The sequence below is a fragment of the Nyctibius grandis genome, chromosome 5 (genome assembly GCF_013368605.1).
Source record: "Nyctibius grandis isolate bNycGra1 chromosome 5, bNycGra1.pri, whole genome shotgun sequence".
NCBI classification, from domain to species: Eukaryota; Metazoa; Chordata; class Aves; order Nyctibiiformes; family Nyctibiidae; genus Nyctibius; species Nyctibius grandis.
The window spans coordinates 87,195,294-87,203,083 of record NC_090662.1 but is presented as its reverse complement, the minus strand read 5'-3'; positions in this window follow the sequence as shown (position 1 = coordinate 87,203,083).

The window sequence follows — 7,790 nt, the reverse complement described above, 5'->3', positions numbered from 1 at the left end:
AAAAGTGGGATTCTTGGCACAATGCAGCAGTATAAAGTATGCTATTCCTTTCAATCTGCTCCCTCTGAGACTGCTTCTGCAACAAGATCAGTGGCACAGATATCTTTATAGCCCCATAGTGTCTCTTGAAGTTAAATGTACTCCGTAAGACTCAGGATTCTGAACGAATGGGTTTAATTGCAAGGCTGAGACCTATGCTTATAAAACTGAGGTCTCACCAGATGAAGCAAGCATCAGTGCGATAATCCTGACATGCTGTCATGGTTTAAAGCTGGGCTGGCTATTAACCAGGTGGCAGATGTCCTCTGTTAACCCTCTTCCCCCCCCTAAGGGAAAGGGAAAAGGGAGAGAGACTTATGGGTTGGAAAGTTAAAACAGTTTTAATAAACTATAATAATGAAAAAGAGTATAATAACAATAATAATAGAAATAATCAAATATATACAAATATATACAAAACCAAGACTGAGAGCTTGGAAATCCTCCTCAGGCAGAGTTGCTCCCCCAGCACAGGCAGAGAGGAAAATGCAGTACCTCCCCCAGCACGGGCAGAGGGGAAAATGCAGTAGCTCCCCCCAGCACAGGCAGAGGGGAAAATGCAGTAGCTCCCCCTGCCATCACACCTGCAGGCTTTTAACTGGAGAATTGGCAAAGCTGGTACCAATCAGTGGGAGACAGGAGGGCCCCTCCCTCCTGGGCCCCACCTCCAGGAGGCAGTGGGTTAGTGATAAATAGGAAAGTGAGAATGACGTGTATGGGATGGAATACCTCGTTGGTCAATTCTGGGCCACCTGCCCCATCTGCTCCTCCCTGCAGGTGCGACCCCCTTTCAGCTCTTCACTCATAAGCAGTGAGGAATTTAGCAGTGACCTTGGTTTCTCTAAGACTAATTGGCCTGGTTTGGGCCAAACCAGGACACATGCACAGAGCAAAACATATAACTGAACTCTGAGCAGGTAGATATTTTTTAAGACTGTTTACTAGCAGGCTCAAAGGTAGTAGTACCCACCACTAATTCACTATTCCCTTCTCTTTAAAAATCTTTTAACTGGATATTCCCATATCAGCTCCTATACAATGTGTATAGGATAATATTGTCAGAGACAGTTCTCTCATGTAGTTTTGGTGATTGTAATATTATACGTATGGTAATTCTGTAACGCACTAAACACCCTTACTAGAGAAGAAGGTATTTCTGGTATTTCTCCCAACTCATATATTGCAACATCTCTAAAAACAATGCATGAGACAGTACTCAAATACTTTTTAAACTACTTTTTTATGCTTTTTTGTTTTTGTTTCTTAAAGAACAAACATGTTCTTTCTGCAACTTGGTAACAAAAATGTGGAATGGAGAATGATTACAGAGATATTCTTAGAAACTGGTATCAGTTCAGCCAGTAGAGCTGATATGTAATGTCTGATACTGCAGTGAAAGGACAGCAGTAATGCTTCCCTTTCAGTAAAGGACACCTATGGTGGAAAGTGAATCTCGTTTAATCTAGCAGTTCTTACTTCCATACACCCAGTTTCAAAGCCTTTACTTCTAATGCTAATAAGATTGAACTGAACCCTACTGAGTTATTGAGACTTTATTGAAAATGGTTTCCAGACTCTCTTTTTCCATGTTTCCAATGTAGTTATTTTTCCTGTCAGATAAAGACGTATTGACTGACCATCTAATCATGAAATGTTGTTGACATGGGTAAGTCAAAAGAGGTGTGAGACTGATAGACACAGAGTAACACTACTGATAACTTGCTCAAATATTGTATTTGCTTTACTTTGTCTTTGCTAGCTTGTATGTTTGAGCATTACAAAAGATCAAGCACGTGTGAGCAAACAAGCTTCTTTCTGTAACCTGTGCTACTAACAGCCACTGTTTGTAAATGTTTGCATTCTGGTTTTCTAACATTGGAATATATTTCGGTCCTCCAGTTGGCACCTTTCTCTTGCTCCTGGGTACTAGCACTTACTGTAAGTGAAGCTAAGATTCTTGCACCAATTTCAGCATGTGGAACTTTGACAGTTATCAAATCTTGTGAGATTCTACAATAACTTGCAGGATTGGTTATCAACAGTTCTTCCTTTCTTTCCTTAGGAATATTTTGTAGGAACTTTGAGCTATGAAGTTGTGCAATCTTTGGAAGTCAGTGTGGATTATAATCAACATATTCTAGTTAATCAGGACCAGGAAATTAGTGAGATCCTTACTGTGGCCCCCATGGCTCACCACATCTACAGTGCCAGCATGGAACAAGTGAAGTCACCTGAACCTTTCACTCTGATGAAGGACTGGGAAAATGAGTACAAGGCCTCCATACTTTCCTAGAAGCAAAGAAGTCTGAGTGGCTGATTGCCAAGTGTGCCATGCCAAGAGTTGCTGGGATCTCTGACACATTCCAATGGGAATATTAACAGGTCTGCATATTGCTGGGTAAAGTCTTCCAAACTTTCAAGAGTGCTGTGAATTTCTACTACTTAATGTATATACAGTTTGTGGTCCCTAGCTATCTGGAAACTCTCAAACCTCTTCAAATACCTTATGAAACTCTCACACCCAGACAGCTCTCCAAACATTCCCTCTCCCCTCTTTGAGCATATGTGGTCTCTGAATCCTAAAACCATCTGGAAGTATAAGCTATAGGCTTCCAATCATCACCTTGTAATAGGATTAGCACCCCATCAAGCCCACAGATGCTGGGCATCTGCTGAAATAGCTGCAGTACTTTGAAATAGAAAATATCATTAAAGTAGTGTGTGGAGCCTGATCCAAAGCTCACCAAAGTCAATGAATTCTGCTACTTCATGTGTCTCAGTGGGTTTTGGGTTAACCTATGGTCAATAACAGCTTTGGATCCTCTGGGTCTTTTTCCTATCTGAATATGCTCTGAGGCAGCTCATAAAGACCAGCTGAGAAGTATTTATTCCCTTCATGCTGTGTGAAAAGACGGAAATAATGTAAAGTGGCTACCAAAAGTATACTCCTGGATAGGTCAAAGGCAGTCTATGGAGAACCTCTAGAAGAGCCTTTTTAATCCATGGCCTGAAGAAGGCGAGAGAGGACTGTGTCAAGTGTAGACAATGCCATTTAGTACTTGACTGACTCCTATCAGCACTGTAGCCCACAAGAGCGTAGAGTCCAGAAAACTTCTAACTCAGGTTTTGTGTTGTCTAAATTATGTATGTTGCAGACAGAAGTCCAATGGCCTAGCACTGGGATGTTTGAAAGCTTCCTCTGCTCTCTGTCCTGCTGCACTCAGGGTGCTGTGCTCCGCCTCCCAGAAGGACAGTAAGGAAACTTGCCCCTAGGCTGCTTGGCACCTGTTAAGCTTAAATGTGCCCTGTAATTTTATCAGAGTAGCAAAACACTTCAGTTTTAACGTTAAAAAAGAAGTTGCCTTTGAAGACATGCCCTTTATTATTTTGGAGGCTCTACCTAAGCCCATATCCATCTTAAATGTCAAGAACATTTTGAACAGTTACTGGTAGCTTGTTTGTCCTAATTTGATAGATTTATTAGTTTTCAGTTCTTGTTTGCCTTTATTTTATGTTCCTTCTTGGAAATCCCGTTAAAATTGTGACCTATGTTGAACAATCTGTCCTTCCAGCAAATTATAAGCTGTTTGGAAAACATCTAAAGTTAGTGTCACTTTTGACCAGGAGATGACAATAGCTCTGTCTTCCAAGTGGCACAAAAAGGTTATCAGGTACTATTACTTGCCTGCTGAAAGGTTGGCATGAGTTCAAGTACTTTGCTGCATTTGGAATATACTGAAGAAATATAGATCCATCGCAGTAGGATGTTGTGGGGTTGTTTGGTGGGGGGTTTTTTGAGCAATATGGAGTTTCTGCTGGAGAATTGAGATGTGAGTCAGAATCTAAACTTCTGCAAGAAACAGCAAGCATCTGTTTTATTGCTCAAATTCATGTTTTCATTTCACCCATCAGGGGAAGGAATCTAATGATACTTGTTTCCAGATCTGAACATCATATGAGGTTATTTGAATCTCTGTCCTTGGTGTGGACCCATCTAGTCTTTAAAGTAACGTCAAGAGAACAGTAAAAGACTGGAACTGGAAGTCATATTAGAAATTCTTCAAAAGGGGAGGCATGCATTAGCTGACAATAAAGGAATTTTAAGAGGCAAGCACCAGCTGTTACGCTAATAGAAGAAAGACAGAACACATTTGACCTGGCAATTGTTTGGGGACTTTATTGTAGTAGAACAAAAGGAGAGTCTGAAAGCACATGAAAACTCTTATTTGAGGGGGGCAGGGTGTGGACAGAAGGGGAAAAGAAAAAAGGAAATTACACGTGACTTCGGTTCTCATTTACAAACTGGTCTGGTCCCAAATTAAAATTTAGATGCAAATTGTTTTGTCTTTTCTCATACACTGCAATATTTATAAAAGCAAACTCGACTCAGCATATTCATGTTGGCCTTAATTTGCTCATTGAATTGTGTTTTCCTAGAACAGTTGAAGTGGGTAAATACTGCTTGAGCTGTCACTTTCCCTCAAGGTTTTATGCCAGGGTGCGTACCTTTAAATTGTAGCCGTAGGTTGCCCACAGGATTAATTGTATCACTGCTTCCCCCTACACCTCATCTGCCCAAAACAGTTTTTTGGCTGGCAACTCCTTCTTTGGGGTCAAACTGGGTAGGTGTGAGCTCCCAGCAGAGGCAGGTGATGGAGATGCCAGAAAAGCACGTACCCACATCCCTAGAGAGGCTTTCTGCCTCCTGAGTTGTTGTGGCAAATATTGCTAAGCTGAGGAGTGTCAGAATTTAAGATTAGGACTCTCCCTGAATGACAGAGAGATCTCTTGCAAAACTTGGATCAGATTTCTGGCTTAAGTTTGCAATTATTTGAATCTGAGATCTTGGTTTGCATTTCTATGTAGTAGGAATGAAGAAAAGTAATTCGAACAAAATGAGAAAGAACTCAATGTTCACTCTCAAAATGAACTGAAATGGAATCTTTTCTTGCTGTTTGAATTCGCTTTAACTTTATATTATTTGGAAAAAAATATTAATACTTGTCTTCATCTTTTTTTTTTTTTCCAGATTTGGCAATGAAAATTGGCTACCCTTGCAGAACGTCTGCTGCATTGATCTTGTCATCCCGGAAATGCACAGTCTTGTAATTGGTAAATAAATTGTTGCTTTGCTCACTTCATATTTAGACTAGTAATTTGTAATTGTTATTACTGGTAATTAATAATTTGGCAACTTGAACAAATATAAAGCTGTACATCCAAAATAAAAAAAAAAGTACAAATACTAGAATAAGAAAACTTTGTAACAAAAGGTACCTTTGAGATGAAAAATTTTAAAAATGCTTAGAAGCAATGACATTTAAAAAAATAGTATTTGTGGTTAGAAAATATTTCAGTGAAGTATCTCCACTGAGCTCTGATAACCATTTTTTTTTTTGCAGTTATTCAAATGTAACAGTTACGTGTAGAATATTGAATTGATGGATAACGAAGTCAGCCACTGAGTTTCAACTGATTGTAAATCAAGCCCTAAATGCCTGTAGACATTTCCTAAAAAATTCTTTTGTACATCTTATGCAGCAAAATGAAACTTTTCAAGGGTGGCTGGTATTGAGTTAAGACAAATAGTTTTAGAAATGTGAGAAGCTGTGAAAGGGCTGCTGTCTTTTTCTGGAACTTAAACAAAATTGCAACTCTCGAGCTGGGTAAGATGGTAATTATTTCTGTACAATAAGAAATGTGAAAAAATAAATGCAGGATGAGTGAATATGGGAGATCAAAAAAGGGCTGTCATTAGCATCATTTAGAATATAACTTTGTTTCAAAAAGAAGGGGTGATTTTTTAAAGTATATTGAGTATAGAAAAGCCACTCGTTTGTTATTTCAATGATATATTTATGAGACAGACCAAATGTGTCTGGTAAACTGAAAAATTCTGTTTAACATTCAGTGATCACTGGAGTAATGTGAACCTTTGCTTTATTTATTTCTGTGGTGCAGCTCTTTTGCAACTCTTGACTTTTTTTCTGACAGTAACACATTATAAAGGGGATATAGGCTACTAATTATATTGTACAGCTATACAAGCAAACTGAAACTTCATAGTGCTTCAAAGAAACTACAGTTTATATTTTTCATTTGGTGTTTGTAGTTATAATGATCATATTGTTACTTCTTTCACTCCAGAAGGGGCTGATTGAAAGCCCAAGGAAGCTGTTGAATGAAGTAGTGGTGGTCTTTGATGTCACAAAAAATTGCAAGTATTACAAAGTGGTTGTGTTATATTCAGCCAAGTCATCCTATTTAATGTCACAATAGGTTATACTAGGTGATCAAGTTTGACCTCTTTGAATGCCAGAGATGAACTTGAAATTGTGAAATTATTCAGGAACTTGTGTTGATAAAATGGTGCAAAAAATGGAAAAAGATAGATCCTAATAAGCAGGGAATTGGTTGAGGCTAGAAAGGTGAGGATAGCTAGTGAAGTGTGAAGGCTGGGCTGAGATTCTGAAATAAAAGGAGAAATCCCACCTAATGAGGCCTGAAGTAAAATGAACTAGCAGAGATAGAGAGAAGAAACATTTGTCTGTGCCTGTTGAATCAGGTTCCCATTAGCAAGGCAAAATAAGTAATTTGTGATTTCAGTGTTAAGTAGAAGGAAAATACAGTATTGGCAAATAACTGAACTGGAGGAAGAGCATGCCATCAGCCCTCATTTAATACTTAAAAAATATGTTTTTACTCAGTCATCACAGGATATGTGTGACGGTGACCATAGAAGTAATGTAAAACTGTTTCTGACCTTTGTCCTCAACCCAGTTAGGTGGCAGCAGTTGCCTGCAGATAACATGCCAGGGCTCAGCTGTTCTTCTCCACAGGGAGCATCAGATTTGCTGCCAAGGAGGGTTCAAATCAAGTGGGTTCCCACCTCCCCACACATCATTTGGGGATTCTCCAGGGTTAGGGAGTCTCCATCAGCCTCTGAGATTCAGTCCAGGAGCAGATGGCAACAATACCTGGGACAGCAGAAACAAGTTTTTCTCGGCAAACATAAACCTATGTGCTTGTGATGAGCAGTAGGCAGCTTCTATTGCAAGAGTAACCCATCATATGAAAGTAAGTTAGTCCCACTTCCTGCAACTATTTCAATCTAGCACTCATCCTCTGAATGATAATTTTTAGCAGGCCAGTTAGACTGTTACCTCTTTTGCCTGTCTTTCTTTCCCCTCTGTCTATCCTATTTTCAGACTTGTATTTTTGCCTTTTCTCTAGTACTCCCTATGCCTGGCACTTAAGTGGTTTTCTCATCTGTTTCTGTCCAGGGGGGAGGGAGGGAGGAATATGCCACAGATACTTTAGGAATAATAGAGTGTTCCTGGACTAAAATAATCAAGGATTGACACATTGACCTTTTCCACAACTCTGTCTGGCAGTAACAGCTATCAGCTGCTTTGAAAGGAGTTCCAGTGAGACTAATGAAATGGCAGCCCCATTGCAACCAGCTACATTGCCTCAAGTAAATGCTTGTCAGCCAGTGATGATCTGCCTTACGGTGACTCTTTTCTGTTCTGTAGCCAATTTTCAGTTAATGGAGACATAACTTCTTTCTGTTGTCCCCACCGTTCAAGACATTTGCTGCATCTGAAACATTAATTTCCTGTGAAATTTGTTAAATGTTTTCTGACTATCTCAGGAAATGCTCTCTGCGCTATCCCCCATATGTCTACCCTGACAACATCCCCTGTGAGAACTCCAGTCATTTAGCAAGACATGAACTCTTTTTCCTGAAG